This window comes from Talpa occidentalis, unplaced genomic scaffold (assembly GCF_014898055.3).
Source record: "Talpa occidentalis isolate TD23 unplaced genomic scaffold, MPIMG_talOcc4v2.1 talOcc4.2, whole genome shotgun sequence".
NCBI lineage: Eukaryota > Metazoa > Chordata > Mammalia > Eulipotyphla > Talpidae > Talpa > Talpa occidentalis.
In genome coordinates, this window is record NW_023602073.1 from 41,138,379 (window position 1) to 41,149,057 (window position 10,679).

Genomic DNA, 10,679 nt, shown 5'->3' on the forward strand with positions numbered 1-10,679 from the left:
CAGAGCTCGGTGTTCCCTCCCACATCGGGACGAGGTCATCTTCCAGCCCAGGGCACCCCAGGCACCTTACCTTCTTGCCAAGCGCTTTCTGGGCTCCAGATCCTGATCATCTCCTGCACCCACCCTCTGTCTGGGACTCCCATGTCACCCACTATCCACGGGGATGAACACTGCCCACCTCTACACATCAGTCTCAAAGGCCACCCCTCCAGCCTCCAGACCCTTCAGAGCCAACTGCTCCCTCAGTTGCCACATCCCACCTTGCCGCCTAGCAAAGGGTCTGCTGCCAAGGGCCCATGGGAGATGGGTAAGTGTCCAGTTGATCTGCTTCCCCCCATCCCTTCAGTTTGAGTCTCCACAGAATTTCCTTCCCCAAGGCACCTGTGCACCATCACCACAGTCCCCTGTGCTCCTCCCTCCTTCCCTCTAATGCCTCTTCCTCCTCCTCTCCTGCAGGATGTCTCTGATTTATAATTGTCTGTTTTTGTTTTGTTGTCTTTTGTATTGCTATTATTTTTTTACACTGATGTCTTATTAGGCTCCCCTATATTCCTGTTATAAGTAAAATCATCCTATATTTTTCTTTTTCCTTCTGTCTTATTTCACTGAGCATAATTCCTTCTAGCTCCATCCACATTGCTGCAAATGGCATGAGTTTATCTTTTTTTGATTGCTGAATAATATTCCATTTTATATATATACCACATCTTCTTGATCCAGTCATCTGTTTTTGGGCATTTGGGTTGTTTCTGGTTTTACCCATTGTAAATAGTGCTGCAATAAACATAGGTGTACAGGTGTTCTTTTGAATCAATGTTTTTGTTTCCTTTGGGTAGATTCCCTGGTAGTGGAATTTCCGGGTTGTATGGTAGCTCCATTTTTAGTAGACTGAGGAAACTCCAGACAGCTTTCCATAGTGGTTGGACCAGTTTGCACTCCCACCAGCAGTGTAGGAGAGTTCCTTTTTCACCACATCCTCGCCAACATATGTTGTTGCTTGTTTTTTGATATGTGACATTCTTACTGGTGTAAGGTGGTATCTCAGTGTGGTTTTGATTTGCATTTCCCTGATTATAAGGGATGTTGAACATTTTTTCATGTGCCTGTTGGCCATTTGCATTTCCTCTTTGCAGAAATGTCTTTTAAGTTCTTCTGCCTGTTTCTTGACCGGATTGTTTATTTTTTTTTTGTTGAGCCGTGTGAGTTCTTTGTATAAATTTGTGATCAGTCCCTTATCAGTTGAATGGAGTGCAAAGATGTTTTCCCAATCACTGGGGTGTCTCCCTATTTTGGTTAATGTCTCTTTGGCTGTACAGAAGCTTTTCAGTTTGATGTAATCCCAGGTGTTTATCTTTGTCTTCACTATCACTGCTTTGAGTGATGTCTTTAAAGATATTTCTGAGATGTATGTCTTGCAGTGTTTTACCTATATTTTCTTCTATATATTTTATGATTTCAGATCTTATGTCCAGTTCTTTTATCCATTTTGAGTTGATTTTTGTGCAGAGTGAGAGGTAGTGGTCTAGTTTCATTTTTTTAACATGTGGAGGTCCAGTTTTCCCAGCACAGTTTATTGAACAAACTGTCCATGTTCCATTGCATATTCTTTACTCCTTTGTCAAAGATTAGTTGTTCATAAAAGTATGGCTTTATTTCTGGGCTCTCTATTTGGTTCCATTGGTCTGTGTGTCTATTTTTGTTCCAATACCAAACTGTTTTAATTATTATGGCTTTGTAGTATAGCTTGAAGTTTGGAAGGGCGATACCTCCTTTCTCCTTTGTTTTCATCAGTAGGGCTTTGGCAATTTGAGGTTTTTTGTGGTTCCATATAAATTTCATCAGTATTTGTTCTATTTCTTTGAAGAATGTCATTGAGATTTTTGTTGGAATAGCATGGAATCTTTATATTGCTTTTGGGAGGATGGCCATTTTAATAATGTTATTTCTTCCAATCCATGAGCAGAGACTGTCTTTCCATTTCTTTGTGTCCTCTTCAATTTCTTTTAACAGTGTTTTATAATTTTCTTTGTATAGGTCTTTCACCTCTTTTGTTAGTTTTATTCCCAAGTATTTGATTTTTTTTTGTTTCAATTATAAAAGGGATGGTGTTCTTGATTTCTCCTTCAGGTTGATTGTATATAGGAAGGCTACTGATGCTTCTGTGTTGATTTTGTATCCTGCTACTTTACTGAACTGGTTGATTATTTTGAGTAGTTTTTCTGTGGAGTTTTTAGGGTTCTCTATGTATGGTATCATATTGTCTGCAAATAGTGATAGTTTTACTTCTTCTTTCCCTATTTGAATTCCTTGTATGTCTTTCTCTTGTCTTATTGCCCTGGCTAGGACCTCCAGTATTATATTGAAGAGCAGTGGTGAGAGAGGATATCCTTGTCTTGTTTCTGATCTTAAAGGAAAGGCCTCCAGCTTTTCACCATTGTGAATAATATTGACTGTTTGTTGTATATGGCTTTTATCATGTTAAGGTATGTTCCTTCTATCCCGAGAATTTCAAGGGCCTTCATCATAAATGGATGTTGGACTTTGTCAAATGCTTTCTCAGCATCTATTGATATGATCATATGGGTTTTCTTTTTCTTTTTCTTGATGTGTTGGATTACACTTACCAATTTTCATATGTTGAACCATCCTTGTGTCCCTGGGATGAATCCCACTTGATTATGGGGAATTATTTCTTTGATGTATTGTTGGATTCTGTTGGCAAGGATTTTCTTTTTTTGTGCTGTCTTTGTTTGGTTTTGGTATTATTGTAATGTTGGCTTTGCAGAACGTGTTTGGTAGTATTCCTTCTTTTTCAATTTCTTGAAAGAGTTTGTGTAAGATAGGTACTAATTCTCTGCTTATTTTTTGGTGGAATTCATTTGTGAAACCGTCTGGGCCTGGGCTTTTGTTTTGGGGGAGTGCTATGATCACTGCCTCAATTTCACTGCTTGTAATTGGTCTGTTTAGTTGTTCTATTTCTTCTTTGTCCAGCTTTGGATGATTATATCATTCAAGGAATTTGTCCATCTCTTCTAGGTTGTTGAATTTGTTTGCATGTAAGTGTTCACTGTAATCTCTGATTACCCTTTTGATTTCTACTGATTCTGTTGAGATTTCTCCTATTTCATTTATAATCATATTTATATGTTTCTCCCATTTTTTCTTTGTGAGCCTGGCTAGAGGTTTGTCTATTTTGTTTATTTTTTCAAAGAACCAACTTTAGGTTTCATTGATCTTTTGGATAATTTTTTTTTAATTTCCAATCTGCTTATTTCTGCTTTGATTTTTATTATTTCCTTTCTTCTACTGGCTTTAGGGTTTTTTTGTTCTTTTTCTAGCTCTTTAAGATGTGAGATTAGGTTGTTTCTTTGAATTCTTTCTTGTTTCTTGATGTGAGCCTGGATTGTTATATATTTTCCTCTTATTACTGCTTTTGCTGCATCCCATACATTCTGAAAAGTGATGTCCTCCTTGTTGTTCAACTCAAAGTATTTTTTAATTTCTTCTTTGATCCCCTCATTAGTCCAGTGGTCTTCCAATAGTATGGATTTCAATCTCCATGAAGTGGGAATGTTCCTTGTTTTCTTTTCATGATTTATTTCTAGCTTGATGCCTTTATGATCAGAGAAGATAGTTGGAATGATTTTGATCTTTGTGTATCTGTAGATGTTTGTCTTGTGGCCCAGTATGTGATCAATTCTGGAGAATGTTCCATGCACACTTGAGAAAATTGTGTACTCAGATTTCTTTGGGTGCAGTGTCCTATAAGTGTCTGTCAAGTCCATGAGTTCTATGTCTTTATTTAGGGTTATAGTCTTTGTTTTTGTCTCATTGATCTGTCCATTGGTGAGAGTGGGGTGTTGAAGTATCCCACTGTATATGTATTTTCTTTCATGTCTGTTTTCAGAACTGATAATCATTGTCTAATATATTTTGGTGCCCCCTCATTTGGTGAGTACATTTTGATGAGTGTTATATCTTCCTGATGTACTATCCCCTTGATCATAATTTAGTGTCCGTCTATGCATCTTTTTACCTTTTTTAATTTGAAGTCAATTTCAACTGATATAAGTATGGCTGTTCCTGCCTTCTTTTTTGGTCCATTTGCTTGTAGGATGATTTTCCAACCTTTTACTTTCAGTCTATGTTTATCTTTTGTGGTTAAAATGTGTTTCCTGGAGACAGCAAAAGGTTGGATTTATTTTTTTAATCCAGCCTGCTACTCTGTCTTTTTATTGATGAGTTTAATCCATTTACATTTAGAGTTAATATTGATATGTTGGCATCTGTATTTGCCATTTTGTTTGTCTTTTTTTGTGATTTTATTCCTTCGTTTGTTCTGTTCTTCTTGTTCATTCCTCTGTTGGTTGTGGCTTTAGGACTTGTAGAATTTTTTTGGAGTGGTGGTTTAATTGTAATGAATTTCTGGAGTTTCTGTTTGTCTGAGAAGGCCCATATCTTTTCTTTGTAGAGGAAGGAGAGCTTTGCAGGGTAAAGTATTCTTGGTTGGCATTTGCTGTGTTGAAGTTTGCTGAATATGTTACTCTATTCTCTTCTTGTCCGTAATGTTTCTTTGGGGAATTCTGAAGTTAACCTGATTGGTTTTCCCTTTAAAGTTATCTTTTTCTTCCCCTTGCCTGTTTTATTTTTTCCTTGTCTTGGACTCTTGCAAGCTTTACTATTTGGTGTCTTGCTGTAGTTTTCTTTTCATTGTGGTAATTGGTAGTTCTTCTCGCTTTTTGTATGTCTATGTTTGTCTCCTTTTTCATACTAGGGAAATTTTCTTCAATTGTCTCCTTGAATAATTTCTCTGTTCCTTTGTCTCCTCACCTTCTGGAATGCCTATAACTCTTATGTTTCCTCTCTTCATGGAGTCTGATAATTGTCTAAGAGTATCTTCATACTTCTTTATTTGCTCTTCTATCTCTTTTCTTTTGACTCTTTTTATTTCTGTACCTGAGATAGTACTGATCCATTTTTCCATTTCATCAATTCTGTTTTCATTGCTTTTCCCAGAGTTGTTTATCTCCTCTAGTAATCTTTTAATCTCCTGTGTTTCTTTTCTTTCCTTTCTTAAGGTCTCAATTTCATTCTTCAGTGATTATTTGTCTCAAATCATTTTTTCATTTTTGTTTTCTTTGTTTTTGATCATGATGAGCATTAATTCTCTATCTGATAGGCCGAGAAGTTCTTCCATGTCATTGTTGAGCTCTGGTGACTGTATTTCTTTTTGTGGTGTGTCCTTCCCCTGCAGGCTTGCTTGGTTATTTATGTTTTCTTCTCCCTGTTGTTTGCTTTCAATTTAGTTCTATTCATTGGGACATGTGCCACTGGTGTTGGCGAGCATCTCTTTGGAGTGCTCCTTTAGGGGTGTCAGAAACTGTTCACCAGACTGGGATTAGCACTGGTAGACCAAAACTCCACCAGAGTGTTGATGCTGTGTTGCTGGGCACTGTCCCTTACAGTTCCCTCCCTCTGTATTTATTTAGTTCCAACAGGGAATCAGTTAGTTGGTGATTTTGTTCTGGTCATGAGGTGGCACCAGAGACCTGTCCTTGCTGACCTTTGCTTTTTCCCAGTGGTTCTCGGCTGGCCTTAGACTATTTGTAGGTCACCGTGGAATCCTTGTCTTCCTCTGATGGCTCCCGGAGCCGCTAGATCACCTCTGTGGTGATTTCTTCACCGTTCTCCACAGTTCCCATTTGTGGGGTGTGGTGCCTGAAATAGTTCCTCTCTACTCAGTGTCCCACTTGATCTGTAGTTTGTTCTTGCTGGTTTTTTTTTTTTTTCCCTCCTTTCCGTTGGTCGGAGAGAGCCTACTCAGTGGGTGGAGGAGGGTAGCAGAGTTCTGACTCTTTCCCTTTTTTAAAAAAAAAAGAAATAATAAAACTTCTCTTTGGCAGAGACTAAAAGTCTCTGTCTTGTGGGGAAACTCACTGTGTATGTGAATGGGGGAATCTGGTGAAAGTTTTCTCAGACATGACCCAAGAACCCCAACTGTGAACCCAACACCTCTCCAAAATATCACTCCTCACCAATGTCAATGTTATAAAAACAAGCAAAGTCAGAGAAACAGTCAGCAAGAGGCACATCGAAGAGAACTGGCTCTAACTGAATGAGGCAATTTGGATTATCGAACATAAAATGTACATTAGGAAGAAGTAATGAAATTAAGCACAGAGTTTGGTAATTGTGTCAATATTGCTTCATTAGCTGTAAAAAAAAATACAAAAAAAATTCATGTAAGATGTTAACAAAGTGGAAATGGTGTGGAATAAATAAGAACTGTACTATCTTTGCAACTTTTCTATAAATTTAACAGTTTTCATTAAATGTTATATATTTTTTTAATGTCCTCAATACTAAATAGGTTGTAAAAGGAAAAAATGATCTACTTTCCTGTTTACCCAGGTTTTGTTATCCAGACGCTGGAGAGAGGGGTCCTGGGGAGAAAAGCTGGAAACCTCACACCCAGGGCATTCCCCCAAGTCTCCTCTCCTCTGAGCCCTGCTTCTCTGACTCCTCACAGAGCATCTCACCACCAGGATGCCGCCCTCCAGGACCCCCAACTCTGCCCATCTCAGAACCGGCCCTGTCCTGGCAGCTCCACCAGAATCTGAAACACTCCACCAGAATCAGGAAACAGTCAGACAACCCTTTTTATACCAGGGTTGCCCTGTAACAGTTTGGTGCAGTAAAGAAAAGGGGAGCCAAGCTAAACTTTCTCAAAGGAAGGGAAAATTCATTGCGCCCCCGGGCGATCTTCGTGGACCCAAGGTGGGGGTCCCTGAAGTCATGCCCGTTGTGGGGGGAGATGTCATTTTATAGGGTGAGGAGAGGTTAGGCAGGAAAACTGGGTTTGCAGGGGGGGGGAACAGGTTTAGGTGGAACAACGTTGTTTTTTCATGGAGCCGAGTAGTTTTCTCCTGCTTATGGCTTCAGTTTTGGTTTGATGGAATCAGGGGTACTGGTGTCAGGGCCATCTTGTTTGTATGTGGGCTTCCCCATTTCTGGCCCCTGCATCAGCCTTTCATACCAGCCTTTTGTTGAAAAGGGGCAATGGTTCTTTCTTTGGCTACTTCCTGCTAGACAGGGGCGAAGACCAGGGTGGGGCTCAGGCCTGGCTATGAGACAGTCTTTGCAGGGATGTGAGGATATGGGTGGAGAAGGAGTTGGTTAAAGGTGGTATGGGACAGTTCTTGGATCCGGTGTTGGATGAAACGGAGCAAGCATGGGGCAAAAAGAAAAAATGAGGAGATTAGGATAAGAAGCCCTATGAGTGCTAATACTTTGCCCGAGGCTGTGCTGATCTGGAATTGCTGGGCATAGACAGAAGAACTGGAAGTGGCTTGAAGAGATGGGATTAGAAACAGAGGAAGGAGAGGGGCCTCCCCAGTGGTGCAGTGGTTGACAGTTGAGCTCTGGGTTGTGAAGCTGCCCATAGCCCCTACAGCACCGGTTCAATCCCTGGCCTCAAGGCGAGGGTCCCACATGGCGGGCAGACCTCTCCTGCTGCCCACTGCTCCCCTCAGCAGTGTGCTTCGTCAAGTCTGCCTGTTCTGCTCTCGCTTTGTCTCTGGTGAGTTCTCTCACCCTCCTGTGCTTCTGACTGTACCCAGTGCTTGCATAAATAAATCTTTAAAAAAAAAAAAAAGAAAAGAAACAGAGGAAGGAGAATCAGAGGGCCTCTACTCTTTAGGCTGAGTGGGATGTGGACCAGGGAAGCATTGATGCATACCCGAGTTGGGCCCAGCACTCGCATACATACTGCTTGTCCACAGGGACCGGTTTGACCCTGGACAGCTGATGCCAGAATGTGTTGCCCAAGAGCTTGACAGCTGTTGGTGTAGTCAGGATGATCGTGTGTGGACCCATCCACTTTGGCGGAAGTGGTTTTAGAGAGATGGCTTTCAGAAGAACCTGGTCTCCAGGACACAGCAAGTTGACAGGTGCATCAGGGGACGGAGGCACAGGTTGTGGCAGACAAGTCTGCGTGTTCTTGGAGTAGCTGTCTGAGCAAAGAGAAGTATGGAAAATATCCAGACAACGGTGTAGGTTGGATGGGGAGCTCATGGTTAGTAAGAGGAGGTCTGCCATACATCCTTTCAAGGGGGCTCTGGAACAAGGGGCCACAGAGAGTGGCTCGGAGGTGCATTAAAGCCAGTGGGAGCAGCTCCACCCAGAATTTGCGGGCTCAGTGGAGAGTTTGGCTAGGTGGTCTCTGGTCAGACCATTTACCCGTTCTACCTTACCAGAGGGTTGTGGTCGGGAGGGAATGTGTAGTTCCCAGGTGATGCCCAGGGAGGAGACCTGTGGAGTAATCTTTGAGATAAAGGCAGGTCCACTGTCCGACTGGTGATGGTGTCCACCATAGTAAGAAGAGGGTGTTACCTGCGTTAGGGTGTGGAACACCCGTGAGGCCTAGCAGGATGGAGAGTCGCGGATTGGGAGAGGGAGATGAGAGGGTCTTTGACAAAGAGAGTAGAAATCTAACAGACAAGAGGGTGATGGAGGGGAGAGAGCCTGGTGAATGAGCAGGTCCTGGAGCCGATGTGGAGAACTAACATTTACAGGTTGGCCCAGTGTGGGTTTTAAGGCTTGTCTAGCGAGACGAGCAGCTGCCGCAAGTGCACGCAGGCAGGGCTGCCATCCTCTTACAGTGGGATCCATTTGTTTAGAGAAATAAGCAACTGGTCACTGGACTGGCCCAGGTTGGCCTAGAACCCCTAGAGCAATGCCCTGTTGCTCATCTGTCAATAACAGGAATGGCTTTCCCGGGTCTGGGAGAGTGAAGGCTCATCTCAGAGAGCTTTTTCTGGATAAAGCAGAGCAAACAGGGTGTAGAAACAAAGAAAAGCATGATCATGATCACTGGTCCTACTATGGGAAGGATCCATGGCAGTAAGGGAGAGCTGGTCCATGTTTGGATGTCCTGGCCCCAGCTTCGGCTGACGAAGGGTCAGTCAGAGGGGGCTTTGCTGGTCAGATGAGCAAGCCCATGAATGTGTTGGAGGAGGGGGACACCTGAGTACACACGATTTCTCACCAAAATCTCTCTCAGACCTTCAACACTTTCTTTTGCTTGCTTTCTTTCTAATGCCATTTCATTTTACCCATCCTGCTTTACATTATCTTAAGGCCCTTCAGAATATCCCTCTTCCATATTTTCTTTTTTCAAACACACATACCTCACCTCACTTGCATTTACCAGACTTAGCAAAACCTTAGTTTTAGAAGGGAATTGAACACCATCTAAACAATAATGAAAAAAGGTAGATAGCCACTGTAGCTTTTCATTCCTGTATCCAGTGATTTAATTGGCAGAGAATGTTGTCCAAAGCCTGCATCTATGAGGTGATATGTTTCCAATTTGGCTAAGGTCACACTGGGGGGTTTGAATCCAGGGAGGAGGAGGGGTGGGTGGCCATCTGGAGAGGATTTTTAAAAGGAGAAATTCCAGCTGGGCTGACACTGTGTAAGAATCCCAAGCTGCAAAATCCCTCCTGCACGTACTCCATGACGAGTTGCAGCTTCGGTCCAGGGGACACTGGACACCTAGTTGTGCTCGCTGCGGGACTGAGATTGATCATAGCCTAGGCTTCATGGAGCAGGAAGATGTGCGGATTTTCCAGCTGAGCAGGTTGTGGTGGAGTAGGGCTGCTCTGTGAATAACCTCTGCCCACCTTGGAGAGTCCCATTTGGATTCTAATATACTGGTCCCCGAGTCTTTCTTAAGGGAAGCTAGAGAGCCTCTCTATCTGCTCCTTGCAATCTGCACGTATTACTACCTGGACCTAAGCTTTTGCAAGAGCTCCTGCATCCTCTGCACCATCCATGTGCCCAGGAGTGAGCAGCAGGTCTCTCCCACCAAGGGGGCAGAACCTAAGATGGGGGAGAGTGGTCCAGGGTTCCCCGCCTCTGGCCCTGGGGCCTCTGGAGGCTCTGCCCACACAGCCCCACACCCCTCTCCTGGTCCTGTACCTGCTCAGCTCTCCCCAACCCCTCCACACCCCACCCCTCACCCGCTCTGCTCCCCTCCAGGTGCTTCACCAGTTTCGTTGCCTGCCTGGCCCTTCACCTGCTCTGCTCCAGGGACATCTGTGCTGCCCAGACTTCTGTGCTGCAGTCCTGTGAGTCTCATGCTACTCCTGGCCCATCTGACTGGGCCCAGCCCGAGCCTCTCGAGAGCCTCAACCTTCCCTGGTGTACTCCTGTTCCCCATGGCCACTGAGTGGTTGTGCTTTGGGGGTGGAGGTCTTCTGCCGGGTATGGCGCTATTTTCAATCTTTGTTGCTCTCCAGTTCCAATGCTGCACAGCAGCAACAAAATTCCAGGATAATTTCTAATACCCTATCTCTGGCCCTGATGATTGCTGAAGGGGCCACTGCACTGAAAGGCCAGCCACGTCTTGGGGGAGGTCTTAGGGTGGTGCTGGAGGGCTGGGGAGCTGGACTGATTGTGCTGGCCCTGCTTTCCTGGTCCCTCTCCAGCTGGGGGCCTGTCTCAGTGGTGCTGCCGTGCTCCCCAGCGTCCTCCAGCTGGAGGACTGACACCGAGGTGCTGCTGTGCTCCCTGGTGTCCTCCTGCTGGGGTCCGACCACAGAGGTGCTGGTGTCCCCCCAGGCGTCCTCCAGCTCTGGGCCTAGCGCGGAGGGTCTGCCCTTTGGGGTGTCCTCTAG

The 10,679-nt window shown here is 43.8% G+C and overlaps 1 long non-coding RNA gene across 1 annotated transcript; it reads left to right on the top strand.

Moving 5' to 3' along the window:
* Nucleotides 1-285: 285 nt before the first annotated feature.
* On the top strand, nt 286-10,451 carry LOC129146312 (uncharacterized). Its single transcript, XR_008552874.1, has 3 exons — nt 286-307; nt 6,412-6,777; nt 10,042-10,451. It is a non-coding gene; the product is annotated as an uncharacterized LOC129146312 (long non-coding RNA).
* Nucleotides 10,452-10,679: the final 228 nt, after the last annotated feature.